The sequence below is a fragment of the Nerophis lumbriciformis genome, linkage group LG28 (assembly GCF_033978685.3).
Source record: "Nerophis lumbriciformis linkage group LG28, RoL_Nlum_v2.1, whole genome shotgun sequence".
Lineage (NCBI taxonomy): Eukaryota > Metazoa > Chordata > Actinopteri > Syngnathiformes > Syngnathidae > Nerophis > Nerophis lumbriciformis.
In genome coordinates this window covers 6,844,033-6,859,537 of record NC_084575.2, presented here as the reverse complement: position 1 = coordinate 6,859,537, position 15,505 = coordinate 6,844,033, and the positions used below count along the sequence as shown (strand labels likewise).

Here is a 15,505-nt window from a genome sequence, read left to right as displayed (position 1 = left end):
TGTTTAGCATTTTCAAAAAAATTCCCGCTTTTCCCACAATTCCCAAAATTTACATGAAATTCTCATTGAAAATAATGGGACATTTTTCAAAGTTCAACAACTCCAACATTTTTCATCCGATTCAGACCGTTCCAACTTCAAACTGTTCAGCCTATTCGGTAATCACAGGCTTTCCCTTGACACATTCCAAAAAGTCCCAGAATTCCACGTTTTCCGGGGCGTTTTTCACCATTCAAAATTAATTGACCATTTTTCAAAATTCCATTTCCACTTTTTTCAACCGATTCAAACCATTCCACCTTCAACATATTCCACTATTTCTGGAAATTGAAATTACAACATTTTTTAACCCACTTAAACCGTTCCACTGTCAAATCATTCCTCTTAATCAGGACAGAAAACAAAGTTATTTTTTGAACTGGAAAAATTCCCGGTTTTCCCGAAATTCAAGGAATTCCATCAGCATAAAGGGTTGGAATTGGGGGTTAAATCACCAAAATTATTCCCGGGCGCGGCCACCGCTGCTGCCCACTGCTCCCCTCACCTCCCAGGGGGTGATCAAGGGTGATGGGTCAAATGCAGAGAATAATCTCGCCACACCTAGTGTGTGTGTGACAATCATTGGTACTTTAACTTTAACTTTTAATACCATTTCTCAATTAAAAATGTTACGACTTCAACATTTCTCAACCGATTTAAAAAATAAAAAACCAGCACCAACCATTTCACCTTATTCAGAACATTCAAATTTTTTAGCATTTTCCCCAAAAAATCCCGCTTTCCCTGAAATTCTCAAAAATGTCCATGACATTCCCATTGAAAGAAATAAAATTAACCATTTTTCAAAATTTCCAAATTTTTCATCCGATTCAAACCGTTACAACTTCAAAATATTCAGTGTGTTCAGGAATTGTGTGATTCTTTTTCAACACTTAATAAATGAAATTGCCGGATTTTCTTGAATTCCCAATCTTTAGGGACATTTTCCCCATTCAAAATGAATTATCCATTTTTCAAACTTCCACAATTCCCACATTTTTCAAACCATTCCACCTTCAACACATTCTTTTTTTCTTTTTTTTTTTTTTTCTTTTTTTTTATGTCCTGTCCAGCTTCTCAGGCAAATCATATAGTTGATGTAGATGCCCATGTCGGCTGTTCAGATTTACTTTACAAAAGAGAAGTGTAGGATACTTCTCTTGTTGCCTTATTTGTATTTGACTTTATTAAATGTATTTATATTATCATTTAGTGCAGCCGGGCCGGAGCAGGAGGGGATAGAAAGAGAAAAAAAAAAGAAGACAGAGGGGGAAATTGTGGGGACAAGAGGGGGATTAGACAGAGAGACAAAAACAACAACAGCAAACAACAACAACAACAACAATAGAGCAACATCAGCAAATATGACATGTACAAATATGATGGTAAAAGTAATAGCAAATAAGCAGTTAGCGAAAAATAAAAAATAATACAGAAATGACAATGAGCATTATTACACTACAAATGGATCAATACAAATACCAATAGAAATAGCGCTATTGATAATGAACAATACCAATAATTTACCTTTATTATCAACAATACAGTTGTTTAAATGCAACAATACATATACGTAATGATAACTTGAGATACGAAAGAATGCAGAAAAATGGAGGGGGAGAAAGAGAAGCAACCTACATTAACCTTGTAGATTGTTATAGTCACAATAGGTTAAGCTTTGTCAGTGTGCCATGTGTTACACCCAGTTTACCCTAGGGCAACAACGTTAATATATGTTTGATGAAACGTGATTATGTGCATGAGTGTAAGTATGCATATGTACTTGTATATGTACAGAATGTGTATATGTGTTTGTACAATGAATGTATATGTACAGAATGTGTATATGTGTTTGTACAGTGAATGTATATGTACAGTATGTGTATGTGTATGTTTGTATATTGAATGTGCGTGTGGATGTACGAACATTAGGTAGGTAAATATGTACTGTATTTGTGTATGTATGTGGGAGCGTAGGTACCTATGTACGTATGTGAGCATACGTGAATTTGCATGTACAATACATTCGACTCCCAGAGTGCGTGGGAGCCAGAGCACGGCCCCATCACCCCCGAGAGCCCAACCCACAAACAGGAGGCGTGGTGCCCAGGGAACCAGGGACCACCGCCCCCACGCAGCCAAGCCGGCCAGCGACAGGAACCCCAGAGCCCGACCCACCGTACCGCCCACAAGGGCCAGCAGCAGGCCGCAGACAGACGCACCCGGCGGAGGACAGGGCACGAGAAAAGCAGGGGACAGCCAGACCCCAAGCCAGCGAGAGACCACACCCCACACGGGCAGAAAGGCGAGACGCCCCGCCCGAAGGACCCAGAGACTCCCCGCAACCGGACGGGAAGACCGCCCCCGCCCCACCGGCAACCGGGCCCCCACGAGCCCACCCCCCACCCCCGGAGAGCGCGGCGAGGCCAGCCCCCGGCCACCCCACCCAAACCGGCCGCCGCAGGACCACCCAGGCACAGGGCCACGGGAACCACCCACCCCACCCGCAGGGACCCCAACGATGGAGATGGAACAACCAGCAACCGCCCCGCCGAGCCCCCCCCCCTGAGGGAGGGGAAAAATTAAAAAATAATATTAATAAAATATATTTTAAAAATAAATAAATAAATTAATTAATTAATTTAAAAAAAAAAGAATTAAAAGAAGATCACAGACATGCTGACAAACAAGGTCACTACCCCAGCAACTGGCCGACTCGCAGCACCTCGGAATACCTTGCAGCACCAAGCTACCACAATAGACGCAGGGACTAGGCCCAACAGGCCCCAACCAAGACGGGCACCCGGAAGGGATGGACACATGCCCCATTCAATTCATGCTGGAAATTCAAACAACCATTTTTCCACATTCAACAAATTTCCAGGAATTCCGTTTTTTTCCTAACCTTATTTCCAACCTTCTTTAGTGTGATGACTCCTTTCACATTGTTCAACTCATTTCAACCATTCCACTGTCAAAACATTCCTCTGAGTCAGGACAAAAAAACAAGTTGGTTTAAGAACTTAAAAAATTCCCGGTTTCCCCGAAATTCAAAGTCTTCAACATTCAAACCATTCCAACATTCAAACTATTCTTACATTTATACTACATTCTGTCAGCATTTCAGTTCAACTTCAGCATTGGAGCATTCACACACAATTTTTTTCAGGAATTGCTTCATCTAGTTATTATTATTATTATTATTAAATGTAGCTTACCACATGAATGAAGCCTGTTCAGTTATCACTCTAACACAATTTGAGTGTCTAGAAACGCACTAAATTAATCTAATCCATTATTACTATTATTAATAAGGTAAACAAGTTATATTTTGAAGGAGTAGTCAGTAATCTGATTACTGCTTCCCAGTTTAACTATGGCAACACTATCTAAATGAAAGCAAAAAGATGTCATATTTTTTGGCTAACATGTTGACTGTGCTCATGCTTTTTTAAGAGCAGACATGTCTCTAAAGATGAATGTGAAAATGACTGTAATTATTGTCCACCAGCAGGGGGAGCTCATCACTAGTACTACTGTGTAGAGGCTGGCATGTGGTACATTATTTCCTGTGTGTGTATGACTTATTCAGAGGAAGAACAGCACACTTTCATGTATGGCGTCTACCATTAAGGATTGCAGGAATGACTTTTAGGATGTTTTTATATGAATAAGGTGGATTGGACGTTGGCCTTGGAAGGCATTCCTCTGAAGGTCTTCTTCATGTGTCAGCTGGAAGTACCCTGACTGCTGTGAGGGAAAACTGATGAGATTGTGAGATCATATGTTGGTGCAGGACAATGTCTCATGTGACTGAGCAAAACTGGACTTTTCTAAAGAATGTTTATGTTCTCCTGTCCCGCAGATGTCGTAAAAGAACATTTTCCTTGTGAGCAAGAAGAAGAGCCACAGCCCCACCACATTAAAGAGGAAGAAGATGTACCACATTCCCATCACATTAAAGAGGGAGGGGAGGAGCCACAACCCCCCCATATTACAGAGGAAGACGAGACGCCACAGACCCATAGTGTTAAACTGTCCCTTCACATTAAAGGTCAAGCGGCGGACCCACTGGTCTTACACAGCAAAAATGAAGAGGAGGACCCACTGACCCCTCACTTTAAGGAGCAAGAGAACCCGCTGACCCCTCACATTAAAGAGGAAAAGGATGACCCACTGAACCCCTACTTTAAAGAGGAAGAGGAGGACCAAGAGCCGCTGCACATTAAAGAGGAAGAGGAGGAGCACCGCATCAGTCAGCCTAAATGGTTGGAGGAGTTCCCAGTGACTGGTGTCCCTGTGAAGAGTGAAGATGATGAGGTCAAAGGTGAAAGTGAGGAGAAGAGAGAGGCGGAGCCTCCAAGCAGCAGCTCAACACAACACATGACAACAGAAGCTGATGGAGACCACTGTGGAGGATCACAAGCAGACAAGATCTTAGCTCCACTATCAGATAGTGAGGACACAACGTCACACTCTCCTGACACTGATGATGAACACTCTAAAGATGATGCAACATGTCACACTGACAACACTCACTTCACATGTTCCCACTGTGACAAAACTTTTAAATACCATTGTCGTCTGAAAACACACATGAGAACACACACTGGAGAAAAACCTTTTATCTGTTCACTCTGTTGTAAAGGTTTTGTAGAAAGTCGCTATTTGAAAGTACACATGAGAAGACACACTGCTGAAAAACCTTTTATCTGTTCGCTCTGTGGTAAAGGTTTTGTACAAAGTCACAATTTGAAACTACACATGAGAACACACACTGCTGAAAAACCTTTTATCTGTTCACTCTGTGGTAAAGGTTTTGTACAAAGTCACAATTTGAAAGTACACATGAGAACACACACTGCTGAGAAACCTTTTATCTGTTCACTCTGTGGTAAAGGTTTTGTACAAAGTCAGAATTTGAAAGTACACATGAGAACACACACTGGTGAAAAACCTTTTATCTGTTCACTCTGTGGTAAAGGTTTTGTACAAAGTCAGAATTTGAAAGTACACATGAGAAGACACACTGCTGAGTAGTGATGGGTTGATGAGGCGTCATGAAGCGTTTCGACACATCGCAAAACGGTATTGATACTGTGTCGATACTGTGTCACTAAATACTGACATCTGCTGGACATTAAAAATCCCTACAGGCAACCTATGGACCGACTCAACTGACACTGATTGTATGACCTAGTATATACAATAATATAAACCAAGTCATTGTATTTCATTTAGGATTATTTCATATCTTCATTTAAATAAAAATATATTTTTATCTTTTTAAATACAGTCAATAAATAATGTGAACATGTATCATAACATGGAAATCTAAGAGAACGTGTTGTGAATGCGGATGCTTGTGGACTGGGAATTTTTAATTTTTAATTTTATTTTTTTACACATTTTTATTTAAAAAAAAACAGTTTTTCCAACGTATTAAATTTTAGACGATTTCTCTTAGTTATTATTTCTCCGGCTGTAGAAAAGACCCGCTCACAGGGCACAGAGGAGGCGGGAGTGCGACACAGTTCGCGTATCGGTCACGTGACCAAAACAGCTCATGATCGGTCACGTGACTTTCTAAAAGCGGTACGCGCACCGACACAGGGTTTTGCTCTATGAGCTCGACGCATGCGCCGATGCATCGGTGTTGCCGGACCCATCACTACTGGTGAGAAACCTTTCACATGTTCAATCTGCAACAGAAGCTTTTGTGACCGATCAAACCTTGTAGCACACATGAGAAGACACCCAGGAGAGAAAGTGTTGAGTTGCAGTGTGTGTGGTGAAAGATTGTCTTCTAAGTACCAGTGTAAGAAACACAAGTGTGCTGGTGAGAACAGCAGCAGCAAATGAAACTGCAGGATTTGAAATAAACTGTCAAGACTTTAATGTTGACTTTCTAACAACATCAGCACATATAACATGTGTGACATCATTGTTGTTTGTGTAACAATCTCTTTAATATACTTCTACATTTATAGATTAGATATTGTATATTAGTGTTTTTTTCAGTCAAGTACATGCATTAATATGCAATCAAAGTTTGGAGTGTCAGGCAAAAGCCAATATTGTACATCATCCCACAGAGATTCACTTTGCATACATTCATAAAATAAACTGTTTATTTTGTTTCCCTATCACAGAACGAACAAGTGTTGTCGTCAATTACAAAACAAAATCCTAAAAAATATTTTAAGTGGTCAATTCTGTCTTTTTTGGGAGAATGGAAACTTTCAAGATGTATTTTTTTGTTCCAGAGAAAATACAGTAAAGAATAAACAGTAAATAATGAAAAAGATGATATACTGTAATTAGAATATTTTGAACAAAAGCCTTTATAATTTTTTTTTCCCAGCTCGTACTTAATAATGAAATCTTCAAATAATAAAATACTTTTATCACTCAATAAGTGCATCAGTTTCTCTTTTTAATATAACAACAATTCCACAGTGGAGTATTGTGTGTGATGAAGTTGTGTTTGTAAATGAGTTTCCAGTACAACACTTGATGGTAGGGATGGGTGGCGGCCTCCTGGCCGTAGTTCCTGGTTGGCGGCCACATAGACTGGGGGGAATGTCCGGGCCCTCTACTCCTCCTACTTATAGCACACATAGTCACACATATATAAGACTTTGGGGATTGTCCTGCGGGGAGGCATGGCGGGGGGATGAGGATGCCTCCTATGGGGCTCCAGTCCTCCTGTCTTGTCCCCTGCTCGTCCATCCCTCAATGTTAGCTGCATATTAGACACTTAGGATTTGGGGGGCTTGGCTTGGTTGGGACCCACCATGACCTTGATGTCCCCCAATTTTAATCGCATTATTAGTTCCCACAAGCATACATATCTCACTCACGCTACACACATCAATAGGGACTGGAGGTCGGCTGGAACGGCTGACCTCCTAATTTTAACTACACAGTAGACACTCTGGGGGCCTTGTACACATGCATGGGGGGGTTGGGGTTCGGCGCACCCCTCATTGCCTCATTGGCCGGCGGGGACTGCGGTCTGGTGGCCTGCCAGGCTTTTATTCATTTATTATTATTGTTATTTTTAATGTATTTATTTTTTTTAATTTTTTTATTATTTACATATTTTATTTTATTTTATTTTTTAAATTATTTTTAAAATCATATTACCGGTATTTATTTGTGTGTGGCGTCGCGCGGGTCTCACTTCCTGTTGGGTGGGGTCCGTGCCCGTGTGGCCCGACCTTGCGCTGTGGGGTCTCTGTTGGTGACTTGATGTGGTGGCGGCGCGGCCCCCATGTCTGGTCTGGATGCTGTGTCTCGGTTGTTTGGGCGGTGGTGTGTTTGTGCGGGTTTGGGTTGCGGTGGTGGGGTCTTTTGGTGGGGGGGGGGGGGGGGGGGGGTGTCTTTGGTTTGCGTGTTGGCGTTTGGGCTGACTGGCGGGCTGGCGCTGGCTGGTCTCCGTGGTCCTGTTGGCGTGTGGTTGCCGGTCGCAGTTTTTTTGATCGCTTTGATTTGATTGGGTGGTGCTGGCTGTCTGGGGGTATTGCGGCTGCTTTTTCTGATGCCGTTTGTTTGTGGTGTGGGCGCCCGTGGCTGATGGGTCTGGTGCAAGGGGGTGGCTGATGTTGTGATTGGTGGCAGCGCGCGCGCGTGGTGGTTGTCGGGGCTGACGAACTGTGTATATGTATGTACAGTATATGTGTGTGTATGTGTATGTATGTATGTGTACATACTGTATGTGTATGTATACTGTATGTACATATGTGCATGTGTGTGTATGTGTACATGTATATGTGTATGTATATGTATGTATGTATGTATGTATATTTCTGGGGGTACGCTCTGGGCCTGCCTGTCAGACGGGGGTCGACGCCTCAGGCTACTGCATCCGGACTGCGTGTCTGGAGCTCCTGGGTCCCGCCGTCCAACCCTTCCGGGTGCCCGTCTTGGTTGGGGCCTGCTGGGTCTAGTTCCTGTGTCTATTGTGGTAGCTTGGTGCTGCAAGGTATTACTAGGTCCTGCGATTCGGCCAGTTGCTGGGGTAGTGACCTTGTGTGTCAGCATGTCTGTGATCTTCTTTTAATTATTATTTATTTATTTATTTTTTAATATATTTCATTAGTATTATTTTTTAATTTTACCCCTCCCTCAGGGGGGGGGCTCGGCGGGGCGGTTGCTGGTAGTTCCATCTCCATCGTTGGGGTCCCTGCGGGTGGGGTGGATGGTTCCCGTGGCCCCGTGCCGGGTGGTCCTGCGGCGGCCGATTTGGGTGGGGTGGCCGGGGGATGGCCTCGCCGCGCTTGCCGGGGTTGGGGGGGCGGGCTCGTGGGGGCCCGGTTGCCGGTGGGGAAAGGGCGGTCTTCCCATTCGGTTGCGGGGAGTCTCTGGCCCCCCCGGGCGGGGCGTCCCGCCTTTCTGCCCGTGTGGGGTTTGGTTTCTCGCTGGCTTGGGGTCTGGCTGTCCCCTGCTTTTTTCGTGCCTCGTCCTCTGCCGGGTGCGTCTGTCTGTGGCCTGCTGCTGGCCCTTGGGGGCGGCGCGGTGGGCCGGGCTCTGGGTTCCTGTCGCTGGCCGGCTTGGCTGCGTGGGTGCGGTGGTCCCTGGTTCACTGGGCACCACACCTACTGTTTGTGGGTTGGGCTCTCGGGGGGGGGCTGGACCCGTGCTCTGGCTCCCACGCACACTGGGAGTCGAATATATTGTTCATACAAATTCACATATACTCACATACATACATACATACATACATACATACATACATACATACATACGTACCTACGCTCCCACATACATACACAAATACAGTACATATTTACATACTTAAAATTCATACATCCACACGCACATTCAATATACAAACATACACATACACATAATGTACATATACACTCACTGTACAAACACATATACACATACTGTACATATACATTCACTGTACAAACACATATACACATTCTGTACATATACAAGTACATATGCATACTTACACTCATGCACATAACCAGGTTTCATCAAACATATATTAACGTTGTTGCCCTAGGGTAAACTGGGTATAACACATGGCACACTGACAAAGCTTAACTTATTGTTACTATAACAATCTACAAGGTTAATGTTGGTTGCTTCTCTTTCTCCCCCTCCGTTTTTCTGCATTCTTTCGTATCTCAAGTTATCATTACGTATATGTATTGTTGCATTTAAACAACTGTATTGTTGATAATAAAGGTAAATTATTGGTATTGTTCATTATCATCAGCGCTATTTCTATTGGTATTTGTATTGATCCATTTGTAGTGTAATAATGCTCATTGTCATTTCTGTATTATTTTTTATTTCGCTAACTGCTTCTTTGCTATTACTTTTACCATCATATTTGTACATGTCCTATTTGCTGATGTTGCTCTATTGTTGTTATTGTTGTGTTTGCTGTTGTTGTTTTTGTCTCTCTGTCTAATCCCCCTCTTGTCCCCACAATTTCCCCCTCTGTCTTCTTTTTTTTCTCTTTCTATCCCCTCCTGCTCCGGCACCAAATGATAATATAAATACATTTAATAAAGTCAAATACAAATAAGGCAACAAGAGAAGTATCCTACACTTCTCTTTTGTAAAGTAAATCTGAACAGCCGACATGGGCATCTACATCTACTATATGATCATCTACATCTACTATATGATCATCTACATCTACTATATGATCATCTACATCTACTATATGATCATCTACATCTACTATATGATCATCTACATCTACTATATGATCATCTACATCTACTATATGATCATCTACATCTACTATATGATCATCTACATCTACTATATGATCATCTACATCTACTATATGATCATCTACATCTACTATATGATCATCTACATCTACTATATGATCATCTACATCTACTATATGATCATCTACATCAACTATATGATTTACTTGAGAAGCTGGACAGGACAAAAAATATATATATATATTTAAAGTAATTTTCCATTTCTTTCAACAATGTGGTGTGTGTATCCAATACCTTTCCATTTGTTTTAATAAGCTTGGAAATGTTCTTTTTAGAACGATTTTTTGTTTGGATATTTAAAAATAATTTTTGAACATTTCTCACCTTTTTTCATCCAGATTGCTCTGTTGCAGTCATAACTTTTCAATAATTTTTTTTCAACTAAATCTGCTAACTCCTCTTGTTTGGCTGTAAAGGAATTCAGTTGCTCACTAGTTAGATTATCATTACTGTCAATGTTTTTTTGTAAATCCTCAATTTCTTTCTTTAATTCCTCTTCTGCCATTTTAAGTTGTTGTTTTTTTCCATGAAGAGTATGCAATGGCATATCCCCTAAAACAACATTTGAAGGCTTCCCAGACTATTTGGGGATTTGATGATCCTACATTATTTTTAAAAAGTCAGTAATAAATTGCTTTGTTTTTTCAATAAATGTGTCTTCCTGTAGAAGCATTTGATTAAACTTCCAATATCCGAGCCCACGTGTATTATCTTCAATTGCAATATTTAATCCCATACAATTATGATCAGAACGCAATTTATCATGGATTGATATTGCAGTCACTTTGTTTAGCAATGAAAATGATATAAAAAAAATAGTCAATACGACTTGCCTGGTTTTGTCTTCTCCATGTATACCGTACTAATTTAGGATTTTTTAATCTCCAGATATCAATTAAATCAAATGCATCCATAACATTTTGAATCTTTTGTAAAGATTGAGGATGATAATTCATTGAAAAATTCCCTTTTTGGTCCAGAACTTTATCCAAAGCAACATTAAAGTCCCCCACAGCAATAATTTCCCCTGGTTGTTCTTGCAACATGTCACTTATTTCTTCAAAAAAGGAAGGTTCATCAACGCAGCAGTTCTTTAGGTTGACCCCTAGTGTACATTTCCAGATAGTACAAACAGTCTCCTTTGTTGCTTGTGTTTTTTTCAATGCATTGCACAAATGCTCTGACAAAGGTTCTGTACAGTAATGGATCACCATCAAAATAGGGAATCTCCCTTGGTGGGAGTAGATGAGAAGTTTACAACGACATTTGCAATGTTGCAATCTCATTTTGCCTGTGCAATAAATCACGTACAGTAGGGGTGCCATTGGTTGGAGGGGAAATGTTGTATGTGGGTTGTAGGGCTATGGTCCTGCACTGTATTCCAAGAGACCTGCTGCTGTTTTGGTACAGAAGGTGGTGGTTGCAGTTGTACCTGAATGGGTTTAGGATGTGAAAGCATTGACTTTTGCTCTTGCCAAAATGTGGGTGGTTGAATGGGAGGTGGTGTCCTATATTGTAGTTGCCATGCTGTTATTTGTTGTTGCTCAGATGGATGGTGTATAGACTGTGGTGGAGGTGGTGGTGAAGCTTGGCTTGACTGCTGCTGTGTGGGGGGTTGATAGTCTTTAGCCTGGGGGTTGAGAGTGACTGGTGCTTTAGCCTGGGGGTTGAGAGTGACTGGTGGTTCCTTGGTTCTCTTTAAGTAGGAGTTCATGCCGTCAGATGCTGTATGTGAGGAAGCATGAAGGCCGGGAGCTTTTAAAACTGCTAATTTCACATCAGCAGCTGCCAATTAAGCATCCAGGTCCATCATTTCCTTTTTCTTTCTGATTAATTCCCTCTCTTCTTCCAATTTATTTTTGATCTGTAACAACTCCTCTTAAAATTTCCTTTTTATCTTTTCCTCCTCCTCTTCCAATGCATGTTTTTCTTTTAGAGCTGCAGAGCGGACAGCGAGGGCAGCCCTTTCGGCCTCTGCCTGTCTGCAAGCTGAGGAGGTGCTTGATCTACTAGAACCATAGTGTGTGACTCCCATGTGATTTGTGACTTATAACATTAGAAATGCTGTCATTTGGATTGATTTCGTTTTCCAGATCCTCAATATTTTCCAGGGTTGGCGCTTTTATCCAGGTGTTACCATGCTCAATGAATTTGTGTACACGGTGCTCGAGGTGCCGTCTGCGGGGGAAGCCCCCTCTCAGCAGCGCCGGTACCCTGAAAAGAAGGAGCAAAGGGAATATTACAACCCCTAAACCCCCCCCTCTTGATACTGCTGTTGGCTGGTGGAATGGGTGTGGTGTGATGCGGGGTGGCCATGTCCGGGCCGGGAATCTGCTCGTGGTCTAGGTCACCCCCTCCGGTTGCGCGAGTCGTCTTCGCGGGGCTGGGATGGGCCTTTCGGCCGCTCTCGGTGCTGGGGTGGGCCTTTTGGTCGCTCTCGGTGCCGGGGTGGGCCTTTCGGCCGGTCTTGGAGTCGCCTCCCGGTGGACCGCCAGATGGTCTTCGGCCAGGGTCACTGTGACCATCAGGTCCCGCGGACGGTGGTAACACACCCATGCGGCGGTTCTGGCTGGGATCGAGTCCACAAATTGTTCGAGCAGAATTTGCTTAAACATTTTTTTAATGTTCGGGTGGCATCCTGACCAGATGCCCGAACCACCTCATCTGTTGCTATCCAGGACACGTTGGGAAGACTATGTCTCCCGGCTGGCCTGGGAACGCCTCGGGGTCCCACAGGAAGAGCTGGACGAAGTGGCTGGGGAGAGGGAAGTCTGGGCTTCCCTGCTTAGGCTGCTGCCCCCGCGACCCGACCTCGGATAAGCGGAAGAAGATGGATGGATGGATGGATGGATTTTTTTAATGTCCGCCTCCTCTGGCTGGAGCCACCGGGCTGCCATGTCCCGCAGTTGCTGCGCTAGCGCAAACGGCCGGTCATCGGGTCCCAGCCGCATTGCGCGGAATCTGCGTCGGTGATCCTCCGGGTGGCTGCCGACCCGATCCAGTACTGCGCGGCGGAGGCTGGGGAAGTGCACCCGGGCGGACGCCGGGAGACTGAGCGCCGCCCGCTGCGCCTCCCCCGCCGGGAGCGGCAGCAGCTTCACGCCCCACTCTTCTCCGGCCAGCCACACGCTGCTGCCGTGGCCTCGAATACATTTACAAACGCTTGGGGGTCTTCAGCCTCCGCCATGCGCTGCATGGAGGTGGGCGTCCCCGCTCCTGAAGCCCCTCCCACTCTGCTCACCAGTGTCTGTAGAATTTGGGTCTGCTGGCGGCCCGTCTCCATCTGCTGCTGCGATGCTGCTGACACCTCCGCCAGGACTCTTCCCAGCGCCTCCAAGGGGGTCGGGGCCAACATTTTCTTCCCGGTCCTGCTGTCTTGGGCGCCAAAATGTGACAATTCTGTGTCGCAGGGTTCTTGTCAGGACCGACAGACTGTGGCCAGGCTTGTTGCCAAGGTTACAATGTTTTATTTTTCAATGTTACAAAGTCTTTTTCCTTCTTCGATTCTCCAAAAGTCTTTCCTCTTTCCTCCTCTGGCTTTTCAGCTCCCTCCCTGCGGTCACCAGCGCTGCTAATAAAGAGACAGGTGATTAGATAACTCGTTCCAGCTGAGATATCCACTCACCTGCCATCTGCTTCACAGCTGGCTCCTGCACATGCCCTGCCTGCAGGTGATGCGTGGACCATGCCCCTCCCACAACATCATACGCTATTTTTATTTTTTTAACTTTAAACCTATAAACTTTGATATCAACTTCAGATCTATCCGTCAATTATACGTTAATATTATTTATATTTTATGCTATTTTTGTCAAAGAAAATGTTGCCCTCTATATGGCAAACACACAAAATATGTAATATTTCCCCCAACAAATATTTCAAAGTGGAATTGTTAATGTGCAGTAATTGCAGCCTTCAATAGGTCAATAATTCATTACAACATTATTTTGATTCATTATTATTTTTTGAGCAATGACAGCTTTAAAGGAAAAAAAACACCTTGTGTTATAAGAGTCAACATTGCAACTTTTTCTCGTTACTTTCACCTGTTTGCTCTTTTTTTGTTGTTTTTATGTATGAGTATTTTAAGTCAGGAGTATTTTTCAGGTCCCAGTGCTGACAAACTGTTTCATGCCAACAGTCCACCTCGAGTCTGACATGATTTGAAGACGTTGTATCTGCCTTTATTCATCCAAGTCCTTCAAGAGAAATGCAAACTAATACTTTTTAAATACATGGGCTCTTGTATGCCTTTTAATTTTGGGTCTAAACTTTTATAAATAAAATAAAGTAATTGACGAGTAAATCATTGTCATATATTTCCTATTGTTAATCAACACAATACATTAGCAAAATCTGGCATATTTGGTCTTGTACTCGGTTTAATGTTGTGTTCAATTAATTATAAATGAAATAAAACAACAACACTTTCATATTACTAAATTAACACAACACATCAGTTTAAGTAATCCCTGCATATTTACTGTCATTATTTTGCTCGTGTTGTGTTCTAATTAAATTAAGTAATTAATTCATTCATTTATACAGCAAACATTCTCATATTGTGTATTAATTATGATACATTGTTATATTGTTATATTGCTAGAACGTCTGTAGGGCCAAACTGTTACTGCATTCACTTCTTGTAGTTGTGTATCTTCACCTTACTAAACGTGAACAGGTGAATAATACTCTCCCCTCTTCTTATCAGCTGCAGAAAATTTAAATATTGTTTTTACGTTCAAGTGTTAAAAAAGTATAAAATGTTGTTTTGAAAAGAAGTTCCTTTCTTGGGAGGTAGCGGAATGTCATCATCATCCGTGATTGGTTAAATGTTGAAATATGCTAATGAGGCCGGAAGTAAAGCAGCCGTTCTGTCATTGGCCAAATATTAAATGTGTTGAAGAAAGTTGGACAGAGGCGGATCTGATTGGCTTAGAAAGTGTGAGATGTTGGAATAAGGCACGCTGATTGGTTCATATCACCCCGGTGTTGAACATATTGACGGACTATCAGCGCTCAAAAGTCCGTGACTGGTCAATTTATAATATGACATGTGTTTTTGTAGCCGGGTAAGATGGCAAAAACAGCCCAAAGATGGATAAATATTAGACATGTTAGGGTAAATTGAACTGAAAGTGAAATAAAAAAACATTTCTTTTTTGCAAGACGTGAGAAACAGCGTCCTCTGGCGTGAGTGTAAAAGCTTACAGCACCTGGTATTCCCAGGCGGTCTCCCATCCAAGTACTAACCAGGCCCGACCCTGCTTAGCTTCCGAGATCGGACGAGATCGGGAGTGTTCAGGGTAGTATGGCCGTAAGCCGAAAGACGAGGTATAACCAACTTTTTGAAATGGAACTCTTACAGACGGGATGGGAGACAATTGTTATTTATCTAAGAGCCTGGCGCGCATGCGTACACTAATGTGCTTTTTCTGTCTGTGTGATCGTCTTCCTTTGCTACGGCGGTCAAGTTGCTTTCACGGTGGATATTTGCCTCCGGAGCTCCAGCGGAAGCTCCCCCTCACTGTGCCCACACTGCTCTCTCATGCTGCGGGGAGATTGCAGAAGAGGTGCCGCTCTCAACACTACTTTATGCTTAGGGACCGTCAATAAATTACTATTGTCTTCGAAGATGTATATCTGCTACATCAAAACACTGATTCATCTAAAAGGAGGTCAAATAAATAGTCCTACATTTT

The 15,505-nt window shown here is 42.9% G+C and overlaps 1 non-coding gene across 1 annotated transcript; it reads right to left on the bottom strand.

The window, feature by feature from the left end:
* Positions 1–15,007: 15,007 nt before the first annotated feature.
* LOC133571163 (5S ribosomal RNA) lies at positions 15,008–15,126 on the bottom strand. Its single transcript, XR_009810319.1, has one exon. It is a non-coding gene; the product is annotated as a 5S ribosomal RNA (ribosomal RNA).
* Between the last annotated feature and the right edge of the window lie 379 nt (positions 15,127–15,505).